Source organism: Monodelphis domestica, chromosome 3, assembly GCF_027887165.1.
Source record: "Monodelphis domestica isolate mMonDom1 chromosome 3, mMonDom1.pri, whole genome shotgun sequence".
In the NCBI taxonomy this organism is placed as follows: Eukaryota; Metazoa; Chordata; class Mammalia; order Didelphimorphia; family Didelphidae; genus Monodelphis; species Monodelphis domestica.
This window is the reverse complement of record NC_077229.1, coordinates 401,219,061-401,233,627: the sequence shown is the minus strand read 5'-3', so window position 1 is coordinate 401,233,627 and position 14,567 is coordinate 401,219,061.

Here is a 14,567-nt window from a genome sequence, read left to right as displayed (position 1 = left end):
GCCTTCCTTGTATCCACACTCTTTGTGAAAATACTTACAGATGAGTATCCCAAACTTGGCTCCTAACCTGGCTTCTAGCCTTTTCTGACTTTCAAAATGTGGCAAACTTTCTGTAGTCCTGGGTAAATGCTTATTTGCTTATATCATTTTAATTGGGCTCTGATTCAAGGACCTGTTATAGATTTATTTTTCCTTTACTTAGAATTTTTACACATAAGACTTTGATAGTCTATATTTCATCCAGAAATTATTTTTTCTGATTTTTTTTTAATTTCTCTTACCAATTGATTCACATATCTCATAACTCAGCCATGTATCCCTAAATGATCCCTGTTTTTTTTCAGTCACCCTCTTCATGGGGGAATGTAAAAATATTTTGAATTGCAAAGTTTAAATTCCTTTTGAGAAGAATTTTAGGTTAAGAAACATGATACCTCTCTGAATCCAGAAACTGAATTGTTTGAAGACACCATGAAGATACCTCTAGACCACAAGCTGCACGAGAAAGTCAAGAATGAACTTTGGGTGTGGTTGATTGAACATTTATTTGTATGTATACTTTCATGCCAAAGGGGACTACCCCCAACTGGCTTTTTGTCAATGCATCTAGCAATTATTGGTTTTGTTCTTTTTTCCTCTTATCCTCAAATTATTGTAATCTTTAAATTGACTATGTCTTCATGATCCTTTTGGGAAACTTTTCCCAATAGGATTAAACAAGGGAATGTAAAAATGGAGATTTGAACCCCAGACTTCAATTCCCAGAAGTTCTTGGTAGTTCCCAGAATTCCCTAAAATCTCACTGGAGATACCCACCTGGGCCAAGAACAAAATGAGCATTTAAACAGACTGTACCGCCTACTTGCTCTCTCTGCTTCCGCTTCTAAGCACACGTGTCTCTCAAGATGTAGTAAGTGAAATTGAATGGGTTATTCAGTCCTCCTAGACATGTGCCTTTCTTATTTTGTATTTTCTTTAATTCTTAATCCTAATAATCTTTAATAAACCTCTAAAAATATAATACTTTTAGTAGAAAAACTAATTTTAATTTTTACAATAAGAGGGTGTTTGAGATCACTTATAGACTAGAACACAGGCCTAGAGAATGTTAAACACACTTCTCCTTATATAATACCACCTTGGAAGAACAGAAAGAAGACAGATTCCTCAGTGCCAGCTCTGAAGGCAGCTGCACAAAGAACCTGAAGCTTGGAATAATGCTCTCTTCACCACAGTTACAGAGTCCAACTTTAACAGTTTTTTAAAACTAAAAAGAAAAAGGTAGGTAAATGAGCAAGCAACAAAAAAAGAAACTTAACAAAGAAAGTTATTTTGGTGACATGATGGGCTGACACTTAGAAAACAACAAAGCCAACAAGAAAAATATTAATTGTTCTCAAGTCCAAAAAGAATTAGCAGATGAGCTCAAAAAAAGGATTTTAAAAATCAAGTAAGAGAAGTAGAAGAAAATTTGGGAAAAGAAATGAAAGTGATACAGGAAAGCTATGAGAAAAGAGTCAATACCTTGGTAAAAGAGGCACAAAAATGCAAAAGAGAACAACTCCTTAAAAAAAAGCAGAACTGGCTAAAAGGAAAAAGATACACAAAAATGTACTCAGGAGAAAATTTTCTCGAAAAACAGAATTGACCATTTGGGGAAAAAAATGGTACAACAATCCGCTGAAGAAGAGAACTCTTTACAAAGTAGAATTAGCCAAATAGACAAGAAAGTACAAAAGCTCACTAAAGAAAAATATATCTTAAAAATTAGACTTGGGCAAGTAGAGCTAATAACTCCATGAAACATCAAGAAACAATCAAAGTAAAAAGAATGAAAAAATAGAAGAAAATGTGAAATATCTCCTGGGAAAAACAGACCTGGAAAATAAATCCAGGAAAGATAATTTAAGAATTATTGGACTACTTGAAACCCAAGATAAAAAAAAAAAGGCTTGACACATCATCTTTCAAGAAATCATCAAGGAAAACTGCCCTGATATTCTAGAACCAGCAGACAAAATGGAAATTGAAAGAATCCACTGTTCACCTCCTGAAAGCAATTCCAAAAGGATAAACTCCAGCAATTTTATAGCCAAATTCCAAAACTTCTAGGTCAAGAAGAAAACATTACAAGCAGACAAAAAGAAACAATTCAAATATTGGGGAGTCACAGTCAGGGTAACACAAGACTTAACAACTTCTACATTAAAGGACTGGAGGGCCTGGAATATGATATTCCAGAGGGAAAAGGAGCTAGGACTTCAACCAAGAATCACTTACCCAGCAAAACTGAGCATAATACTTCAAGGGAAAAAATGAATATTCAATGAAATAGAGGAATTTCAAACATTCCTCATGAAAAGACCAGAGCTAAATGGAAAATTTGACCCTCAAATATAAGACTCAAGAGAATCATCAAAAGGTGAACAGGAAAGAGAAATCAAAAGACATTCAATAAAGTTAAATTGTGTACAACCCTACCTAGGGAAATGATTCTTGTAATGCCAAAGAACTTTGTCATTATTAGGACAGTTGGAAGAAATATACATAGAGGGCAATGGTGTAAATTGAATATGATAGGTTATAAAAAATTAAAATAAAACTAAGACATGAGAAAGAGGAGTATATTAGAAGAAGGGGAAGGGGAAAACAGAATAGGGTAAATTATTGTACATAAAAGAGCTTTTACAATGCAGAGGAAGATGAGGAAAGTGGGGAAGAGAACGTGTGAACCTTACTCTCAGCTCAAAGAGGGAAGAACACAGACAGTCAATTGGTTATAGAAAACTATTTCAATCAACAGGAAAATAGATATGGTAGGAGATAAAAGAAGAGGGGATGGGCTGATAGAAAAGAGGACAAATTAGAGTAGGGAGATGTCAGAAACCAACCAATGATAAATAGGATGAGGAAGAATACACAGTAATCATAATGGTGCAAAAATTACAAGTCTTTCTAATAAAGGTCTTATTTCTCAAATACAGTGAGAAATGAATATATAAGAATGCAAGTCATTCCCCAATTGATAAATGGTCAAAGGATATGAATAGGCAATTCTCAGACAAAGTAACTAAAACTCTATAATCATGCAAAAATGCTCTAAATCACCATTGATTAGAGAAATGCAAATTAAAACAAATGAGGTACCACCCCTTATGACAGGAAAAGGAAAATGACAACACTTAAAGGGGATGTGGGAAAAATGGGACATGAATGCATTGTGGAGGGAGTTATGAACTGATTCAATCATTGAGAAGAGCAATTTAGGCCTATGCCCCAAGGATTATAAAATGGTACATACACTTTGACCCTGCAAAACCATTACTAAGTTTGTATTCCAAAGAGTTAAAAAAAAAAAAAGACCTATATTTACAAAAAAATTTAAAGCAGTTCTTTTTTTTGGGGAGGGCAAAGGTTTTTAAAGTGAGAGATACCCTTCAATTGGGGAATGACTGAATAAGTTATAGTATATGATTATAGTGGAATACTGTCATGCTGTAAGAAGTGACAAGCAGGAGGAGCTCAGAAAAACCTGGAAAGACTTGCAGGAACTGAATCAGAGTGAAATAAGCAAAACCAGGAGATACAGGAATACTTTACAATGAACAACTGTGAATAACAGCTATTCTCAGTAATACAATGATCGAAAACTCTCCCAAAGATCTCATGATTTTAAAAAAATGTCATCTGCTTCCAGAATAAAAGAACTGAGTTTGAATCCAGACCAAAGCAAACTTTTTAAATTTTCTTAATTTTTTTTTCTATTAGAGTTTCCTTCCACAAAAGAATTAATATGGGAAAGAGAGGATTTGAGACTCAATGTTCTTTGAAAAATGTTGGAAACTTTTTACAAAATGTAATTGAGGGGGAAATAAGATTTTAAAAAGTACTTGGATCACTCTGGCTAGGAACATATATCTCGAGCCCTTAGTTATGTCCTATGCATGACTCAGTACCAAGAAGGTATAGAATCCCCTATGCCCTCCTAATTAGACCAAATGGTCCAATAATCTGTCCTGTTCATGAAACAATAGCTATTTCCCTTCTTGTAATGTAAACCATCATGGGTCCCAGCAGGGAATTGAAATACAAGGTATGTGAAAAGGAGGTAAGATGATGAGAAACAATATTGGAAGACGAGAGGTAGATAACAGGTCCTCTTCCAGAAATTTATCCTGAGACAAATGACCTTAGGACTGTGCCCTATGATCTTATTTTAATATCAAGACAAAAGAAAATGGTCATACTGACCCTTCCAAAGAGAAGTTTCCCCTTACTATGTTGGACTAGTAGAACTTGCAGGCAGTATTTGTCACTCTCTTGCTACCTGCCGATTTTTCTTCTAGCTGGTAGATAAGGTTTAAAGTTCAAACCTATTTATTTTTTTTAAAAGGCATCAGCAGAAAAGGATTTGGTTTCTATACTTCTTGCACAAAACTGTTGAAATGTCCCCCTTTGACTCAAAGTCTCTAGTGAGGGGAAAACCACTTACCTCCTGCATCAGTCCCTCTCAGTTTTGTAGAGATCTAATTGTTAGGGCATTTCCCCTTGTATCAAGTCTAAATCTGCCTTTTCTCAATTTTCACCTATTGCTTCAGTTTCTTCCCTTGGGAGCTAAGCCAAATGAATCTAATTCATTTTTCAAAAATGTTTTTTTATTTATTTCATTAAATATTTACCAATTCTATTTAAAAATTTTTACTTTTTAATTTTAAAATTTGAGTTCCAAAATTTCTCCCTCCCACCCCTACCCAACATTTTTAGAAGGCAAGTAATAAGATACAGATTATACAATAAAAGTCATGTGAAACATGTAATCTAATTTACTTTCCTTACAACATCCCTTCAAATGTTTGAAACTGTTTCCCCTTAATTAGCTTAAGTACTTAATTAAGAACCTAAGTACTTGCATGCTTAAGTACCTAATTTTTAAGTTCTTAATTAAGTACTTGTATTCCTAATTAAGTACCTAATTAAGAAGTTATCTAGGAAAAATAACCCCAGTCCTTTCAACCAATCCACATAGATGGCATGTTCCATCACCCTAGTTATCTTTCTCTGGACACTTTCTGGTTTTCTCAGTGTCCTTCCTAAAATGCAATGCCCAGAAATGAACATAGTCCAGATCAAATGTGATCTGTCCAGGGCAGAAAAGAGCAAAGTGATGCTCTCTCTAGTCCTAGACACTTCCTTCTTCGAGTCTACAATTGCATTAGGTTTTTTAGCTGCCACATTACACTAAGTCAAATTCCTGTCCTACAAAGATATTGTAAGACTCAAATTATATCATACTTATTCATATTTGCATAATATTTATATAGCCACAGTCTTTACTCACAACAACCCTTCAATGTCCACGAAAGTAACTTCTCGATCCTTGTTCTCAAGCTCTCTGTAGCTCTGACACTGCCAATTACCCTTTCTTCCTCTATATTCTCTTCTCTCTAGGCTTTCAGATGCTACTCTCTCCTGGTTCTCCAAACCATCTCACCACTCCTCCTTTTCTTTTGCTGAAGCCTCATCCAGATCATGGCCTCTAACTGTAGGTGCCCCTCAGGGTTCCATCTTGGGTTCTCTCCTCTTTTTCCCCTCTAATGCTTCTTCACTTGGTGATCTCATCATCTCCTTTGTACTTAATTATCATCTTTATGCTTATAATTCTGGAATTTGCCTATATGCCCCAGCCTCTTTAGTGACCTCTAAAATTGTGTATCTCCAATTGTCTTTCAGATATGCTCAACAGACATATTAAACTCAATGTGTCCAAAACTGAAATCATTATATTTGTGCTTGAATTGACCCTCACTCCTAACTTCCCTATTACTTTAAAAGGCTACGCAACCCTTCCACTTCTTTAGCCTTGCAATCTATGAGTCATCCTTAACTTTTCACTCTCTCTTATTCCCCATATCCAACCTTTTACCAAGGCCTATATATTTCACCTTTTCAACATCTTTCTAATTTTCTCCCTTTTCTCCTCTGACACTGCCACCCCTCTGGTGTAGGACTTTTATCTGCAAAATCAGTAAGTAGAGGAAAATTTATATCTCTAATTATTTCTACCAATAAAATAGGGAAAGAACAGATCAATGAATTGGGTACACAATAAGAAAAAAAATTAAAAAGAACAAATTTAAAATCTCCAATGAAATACCAAATTGGAGATTCTAAAATTAAAGGTGAGATTAACATAATTGAATGTAAGAAAACAATTTAATTAATAAATAAAACTGAGTTGCTTTTATGAAAAAAATAAAATAGATAAACATTGGTTCATATGATTGTTTAAAAAGCATTAGCTTCAAATCACTAGTATCAAAAATGAAAAGAGTGAATTTACTACTAATGAAGATGAAATCAAAGCAATTATTAGGCATTATTTTGCCCAATTATATGCCAACAAATTCAACAATTTAAGTGAAATAGAAGAAAACTTACAAAAATATAAATCACCTAGACTAACTAATAGAGGAAGACATAGAATATCTAGATAAACCTATTTTAGAAGAAAAAATTAACAGTTCATAAATGAACTTCCAAAGAAAAGTATCAGGATCAGATGGATTTACAGAAAAAATAAATTTTACCAAACATTTAAAGATCATCTAATTCCAACATTAAATAATTATTTAGAACAATTGGTAAAGAAGTCTTCCTTTTATGAAACAAATATGGAGCTGATACCTAAATTAGGAAGAGCAAAAACAGGGAAAGAAAATTAAAGGCTAATTTCATTTAGTAATATAGATGCAAAAATCCTAAATAAAATATTAGCCAGGAGACTATAATATATCACAAATATTACACATTTTGACTAAATAGGATTTATATCAAGTATACAGGGATGGTTAAATATAAGGAAAACTATTACTATAATTGATTACATCAGCAAAAAGGTAACTAAAATCCTATGATTTTATCGATAGATGCAGAAAATCTTTTGACAAATTTACAACACTCATTCCTATTAAAAACACTTGAAAGCATAGCTGTCAATGTCTTTCTTCAGAATAATAAGACATATATACTTAAAACCATCAACAAACATTATTTGTAATGGGGTTAAGTTAAAGCCTTTGTGATAGAGGTTTGAAACCCTAGAACTGGAGTTACAGTCTGGGAAAACCCCATTTTGAGATGTGTGACCACGAAAATATGGGTTTCAAGACTGTGAATTGCCCAAACTGTAAAGATAATTTTTAGCGTCTTGGTTTTATATCAAAAATAAGTGGTCGCCATGGGAAAAATTCCCAAATATGAAATACCCAAGTCAGCTGGGTTTTATGGAGATTTTAATTAATATAAATGAAGGAATTAAGAAAAGGGAAAGAGACAGAGTAAGAGGGAATAGTAGGAAAAGGCCAGGGCCTAGCCTATGCCTTTCGCTTTAAGAGAGAAACAAAGTCAGTCTTTAATCACTCACCACAAGATCTTTCCAAGCAAAACTCTAGTGTTCAGAGACCCAGCAGCCTCCTCTGACTCCTGACCTCCAATTCAGCTACCAAAGCTGAACTAACTCAAACTACCTTGAACTGGTTCAGACAGCTCCTTTTAAAGGTAAATTTCTCTTGTGTCACCTCCCCTAAATTTTCACATCTACCAATCACAGTAGACGCTTTTCCTAGGACAGCCCAGTCTTAGTTTTTAGTTCTCACCTTCTCTGGGTAGATTATATCTTCTGAGTACTTCTCACCTCTTTGCTAAGCTTGCCCCTTGCAAGTTGCCTGACCTTTTAGTGATTAATTTGACCTTCATAGGTACTTAGCACACTTTTGTATTAGATCTAAAAATAGACCTAGCTTAAGGGCTTTTGCCTCACTATAAGTATGGGTTAAGTACTTTTTCATTGTTCAGTAAGGAGTTTACAACTTTATCTTCCCCTAAAGTATGCCTAAGTATTGTAAAGATTAAAATTTAGGGGAGATGGGGAGACTGAGGCAGGTAGAAATTAGTTTCTCTCTGCAAGGAATATATATTTTTTTAGAGGTTTATTAAAGGTTAAAGATTAAGAATATACAAGTAAGAAACATGTGCCTAGGCCAGAGGCCTAGACAAAATAACCTCACATCATGGAAGAGACGCCTCTGCTCCAAAAACGGAAGTCCAAAAGGGCCGAGCCCTTCAAAAGTCTTTGCTTAAATATCTTCTCGATCTCGGCCCAGGTGAGATTACAAGGCATTCTGGGGAAGTGGAGCAAAGGCTCATGGGGATTGTAGTCCTGTATTCGAGTCTATTTTTTACATCCCCCCGTGTGATCATTTGTGGAAAAATTAATTTTTCCCCAAAAGGATCATAAAAACATAATAAACTTAAAAGATTACAATAGTGTGAGGATAAGAGAAAAAAGAATAAAACCAATAATTTCTGAACACATTGACAAAAAGCCGTTAGGGGGCAGTCCCCTTTGGCATAAAAGTATACATACAAATAAATGTTCAATCAACCACACCCAAAGTTCAATTTTGTGCAACTTGTGGTCTGGAGGCTTCTTCATGGTGGCTTCTCCAACAGTTCAGTTTCTGAATTCAGGGAAGTAGCATCTTCTTTACCTAAAATTCTTCTCAAAAAGAATTTAAACTTTGCAATTTGAATAATGATATTTTTTACATTCCCCCGTGTTGTGGGTGATTGAAAGATTCAGAATCAGTTAGGGATGCATGGCTGAGGTATGAGGTATATGAATCAATTGGCAAGAGATATTAAAAAGACATCAGAAAATCCAAAAGAAAAGAAAAATTTCTGGATGAAAATATAGACTATCAAAGTCTTATGTGTAAAAATTCCAAGTAGAAGAAAAATAAATCTATAACAGGTCCTTCAATCAGGGCCCAATCAAAATGATCTAAGTAATGATGCATTTACCCAATCAGTGCCAGGACTACAGAAAGGTACCACACATTAAGAAGCAGAAAAGGGGACCAGATTATAGGAGCCAAGGTTTTGTGGATACTCATCTGTGAGTATCTTCAGAGTGAGTGTAGATACAAGGAAAGCCTATGTCTTAACACATGTTAAACATAGTAACCTCGAGTCTTCACACTAGGTTCAAGACCTTTGTATTGGCCTGGAAGTGCATCAATCCATCCTAGATTGGCCTTTCTTTGGCTCTATGAAATGGCTCTTGTGTGTATCTCTTGTCCTGGAATCAGACAGAATCATTAAGCAAAGTCCCATAATTTATTTAAATAATTAGTGGAATCATTTTCATAGTCACAAGCTTTTTAGGGCATGCATTAGAAAATGTATCTTAAACTTAAAAATCAAAAGGTTAAAGAAAATCTTAATACTGGTGACATGTGCTTCAAATATAAAAAGGAAAGAAAAAATAATTAAAAACTGAAAAAGTATATTGCACATGCAAGAAAAATATAATAATAAAAGAGCTTTAAAAAATTCAAAAATATAGCTTATAACCATTGACACTCTGTGTCAGTTAAGAAAATATAGAATACAAGGCTTTCTCACCAAAAAATGAGATCCATTTCCTCTTTGTATCTGGCCATGATCACTGTGAGTAGAAGGCAAATGAATTGAACAAGGTTAACAATTTTTTCATCTTTAAAAATACAGTAGTACATATATGTAGATATCAAAATCCCCAAAATTCTCAATAGCCCAATTAATACAATAGCAAACAAACACACTTTCATATTTCACATAAGTTGCTGTATGACATTTTTAAAACCTATGAATTGATGGACATTTGTCACAATTTTTACAAACAGAGCAATCCTTCAACCTTGGTATTTAAACATATTTAAAACAAAGTAAAACTCATCTTGGGTTTAGAACATAATCAAGAAATCTATATATCATCCTGGTAGAAGTAAAATAGTGAGCTGAAGAGCATAAATAAAGGGGTGCTCCTTGTTCTTGGAGGCTTTTCCCAACGGTACAAATGCCCTGAAATTAACTGCCCAACTTCCATTCACATGTGGGAAGGTTGGGGGTTATAAAATACATTTCACTTCAGCTACTAGAATGGGCCTTACCTCGTGGTAGGGGCAGGCAAAAATAACCAGACTGTTAAAAAAAAATTCCAAAATCATATTTAAAAAACCCTTAAAATCAAATCATTTGAGGTATTTAGCACATTACATTTTTCCAAGGTTGTTAATACAATTATAACCAGTTCTGAAGTCCATCTATCCTCAGCAAAATAGAAAAAAGCTGTTTTTTCATATATGGGCTTATTCACAACAATATTTGTTCAACACAGTTATAGGGGAAAAACAACAGAATTTTAAAACTCAGTACATTCAAAATAAATTCAATCAACCTTCAGTTCACAGAATAATATTCAATCCAGTAATATATGAACTTAAAATCACAAAGTTAAACCTTAAACAAAACAATGCAATAGAATACAGAGATTTTTTAATAAACCATTGGAGTCTGAAATGCCTTAGAATATAGCCTTTAGTCTCTTCAAAGTTCCTTGGGGTTTTTTTGTTTGTTTTTTTGTTTTTAATTATCCATTTAAATGTCTATTGTCGGAAGGTAGAGTAGTAAAGGCTAGGCTATGGGGTTCAAGGGCTCCGTCCAGGGCCCCATAGCTGGGAAGCATCGGAGGCCAGATTTTAACTAGAGACCTCCCGGCTCTGGGCCTGGCTTCCAGTTCGCTGGGCCACCCATTTTCCTCCCCAAAGTTAAAGTTGAATCTTTGGGCTGAGTCTGCTCCCTGACAGGCAGGCAAAATCAATGAAATTGCCAGAAGAGTCAAAAATCCTTTTAAACAGCCCATTGCTTTTTAGGTTTCTGTTTGAAAAGTCTGTTTCTTCTCTCTAGTCTTTTCTCTCTTTCCCCTCTCTGACCCCCCTGTGGCCAATACCCCCAGCCACGTGGAGGCTTAGCCTAAGGGAAAATCTCCTTTCCCTCTGGTCTCTCCCCTCCGCCCACGTGGCCAATACTGTTACCAGCTGGTCGCAATGAGTCCTGAGCGATCTGCTCCAAGGATCTGGGTGATGAGCCGGCTGGGTCGGGCTCCTGGGTCTGGGGCACAGAAATAGGCAGGCAGCGGCTGGTGAGAGGCCAGGAGCAGGAGCGGCTGCGGGGGTGGGCAAGGCCGGGACCAGGTACCAGGTGAGGATGATCAGGGCTGCAGGCTGCAGGCAGGAAGCGGCGGGGCCGCTTTCTAGGTACTAGCTATTAAAACTGAATTTAAGATCAGAAAAGAAATCAGAAGACTGAAAGTTCTTTGTCCCTTCGTGGTCGCCAAACTGTAAAGATTAAAATTTAGGGGAGATGGGGAGACTGAGGCAGGTAGAAATTAGTTTCTCTCTGCAAGGAATATATATTTTTTTAGAGGTTTATTAAAGGTTAAAGATTAAGAATATACAAGTAAGAAACATGTGCCTAGGCCAGAGGCCTAGACAAAATAACCTCACATCATGGAAGAGACGCCTCTGCTCCAAAAACGGAAGTCCAAAAGGGCCGAGCCCTTCAAAAGTCTTTGCTTAAATATCTTCTCGATCTCGGCCCAGGTGAGATTACAAGGCATTCTGGGGAAGTGGAGCAAAGGCTCATGGGGATTGTAGTCCTGTATTCGAGTCTATTTTTTACAGTATGGGTGGAGTAATTTTAAAGTTCCCAACACATTCCTGATCAAGTACCTCCATTGTTTAAATGGGGAATAACCTTAACCATAACCTTAAGATAATGCTCCAAGATAGAGTCTGAGAAATTTTAAGATTCACAGAGGAGAGGTGACCACTCTTTCTCCCTCTCTCTCTCTATACTGATAGACTTAACCATCTATTACACTTTCCCTATAACATCAGGAGCAAAACAAAGATACCTGTTCTTACCTGTCTTATTTAATATTGTATTAGAAATGCTAGCAATAGTAATAAGAGAAGGAAAAGAAATTGAAGGAATCAGAATGGGCAAAGGTAAAAAAGATAATATATAGAAAATCCCAAATATTCAATTAAAAAATTAGTTGGAACTATCAATAATTTTGGCAGAATAACAGGATATAAAATAAACCCATATAAATCATCAGCATTTCTATATGTCACAAATATCTGAATTACTTTAATAGATAGCTTGCTGGTGGCTCTGCTTTTCTCAAATCTCTTTCCCCTTCAATCCATTCGCCATTCATCTATCAAAGTGATTATCTTAAAGCACAAATCTGGCCATATCATCCCTTTACTCAATAAACTCCATTGGCTCCTGATTGCCTTAAGAATCAAACACAGGAAGCAGCTGAGTTGCTCAGTGGATTGAGAGCCAGGCCTAGAGATGGGAGGTCCTGGGTTCAAATCTGATCTTAGACACTTCCCAGCTGTGTGACCCTGGGCAAATCACTTGACCCCCATTACCTAGCCCTTACCACTCTTCTGCCTTGGATCCAATACACAGTATTGATAAGGGTTTTTAATGAAAAAAAAAAAGAATCAAACACAAAATCATCTGGTGTTTAAAGCACTTTACAACCTAGCCATCACCTACCTTTCCAGGCTTGTTGCACCTTTTTGCTCATCACATACCAGTGACACTGATCTCCTTGCTGTTCTACAAACAGGGTATTATAGGGTTCTCTCCTGCTGGCTCCTATTCCTGGAATGTTCTCTTTCTTCATTTTCTCCTGGCTTCCCTGATTTCCTTCAAGTTCCAACTAAAATGCCATTTTCTATAACAGAAGTGTCAGATGAGATACTCCCTCATAGCAGAACCAGATTAAAATAAAGTTGGGAAATATCTAACAAAATAAATAAAAATACAATAGAACATAGCTAATGTTAACATGGTTTTGAAAATTCAGTATTTGGCCCACAAAGATTCTTATGTACAGGTGAGTGGATCCCATTTCTCTCCCCATTTCTATTTGAATTTAATACCACTCTCCTATAAGAAGTCTTTCCCAACCCTCTTTAGTTCTAGTGCCCTCCCTTCCTAAATTCTTTCCTATTTATCTTGTATATAACTTGTTTGTATGTATACATTTGCTAATTGCCTCTCTCTTTTGATTGTAAGCTCTTTAAGGATGGAGACTATCTTTTACCTCTTTTTGTCCCCCAGCACTTAGTACAGAACTCAAGAAGATGAGTCTTCCTGTCTCCAGGTTGGACACTCTCTACCATTTAGCTTCCTGGCACATAGTAGGCTCTGAGTAAATGTTTATTGGCTGGCAAAGAATAAAATGCCAAAGTAATATAAATTGACATTATTTGGCAATGCTGCTAGGACCATCCCAGAGCAAGTCCAGCACTATTCTCTGAAGAAGGCTGGGCTCCAAACTTGTTGAGAATGTTTACTATTCCTTCTCTGTGGTGCCTCAAGAGTGGAGGTCTGAGAACAATTTGATTTCTCCAGATCCTGAGTAGCAGCAAACTTCTAAAGGAAATCTGGGATGGTGCCTTTCTGGAACAGGCTTTGATTTCCCTTTTCACATCCTTTGGATCCTTTCATTTGCACATTCATTGGGTTATCCAATATTCAGGGAAGCCAGTCCAAAGGCATCCCTTTTAATGTCTCCAGGATTCCAGACTTCTTCTTGGGACCTCCAATTCTATCAATGATAGGGCTGAAGCACTAAGACCAACGATCGCTTCACTTATATGTAAACAGTTAAGTTTGGGGAAAAGTCCACGTTGGACAGGCAGATGACAGGCCACAACTGACTCTCTGCTTTTGTTGCAACTTAAATCTTTCGCTCTATGCTGTAAAAATGGAGATTTGAACCCCAGACTTCAATCCCCAGAAGTCCTTGGCACTTCCCAGAATGCCCTATAATCTCACCTGAGATCCCCACCTGGGCCAAGAACAAAATTTGTATTTAAACTGACTGTCCCACCTACTTGCTCTCTATCTGCTTCTGCTTCTAAGCACACGTGTCTCTCAAGATGTCGAGTAAGTGGCTGTAAATGGGTTATTCAACCCTAGACACGTGCTTTTCTTATTTTGTATTTTCTTATTTCCTTGATTTCTAATAATCTTTAATAAACCTCTAAAAATATAATACTTTTAGTAGAGGAACTAATTTAACTGTTACAATGCCCCTCTCAAAAAAACTGAGTTTTTAGTAGACTCTGAAGTTAAGTTTTCTTCATCTGGACTGTCATAGATAAGGCTAAGCCAGAAGATTAGATCAGCTAACCAGACTCCCACCAAATGTATCCTATAGGCTACCAGGCTACTGGATGGCCTCCCTATGTCCAGAGCCATAGTTAGGAAGTTTGGTGGCCAAAGTCAATTCAGGGGGAGGAACAAGAAAAACCTCAAAACTAGTGAAGTAATAAAACGTATTTTTTAAATATTAGCCAGAATATAATAAAATGATCTCTTTTTATAGACAACATGATGATTTATATATATATAATTCTATATTTACCATTTATTATATTATAATTATATAATAATATTTTATTACTTTGTTGTATATTTAATTTTATATATCTTATATTTATATAATTATTATTTGCTATTATATGCCAATACTAGAACATCATTTTATTATATTATTATAAATTACATTTCTATAAAATTTTAATATTAAATGTCTATATTAATACAATATATAATCATAAAATATATTATATAACATATAAATGTATACATAA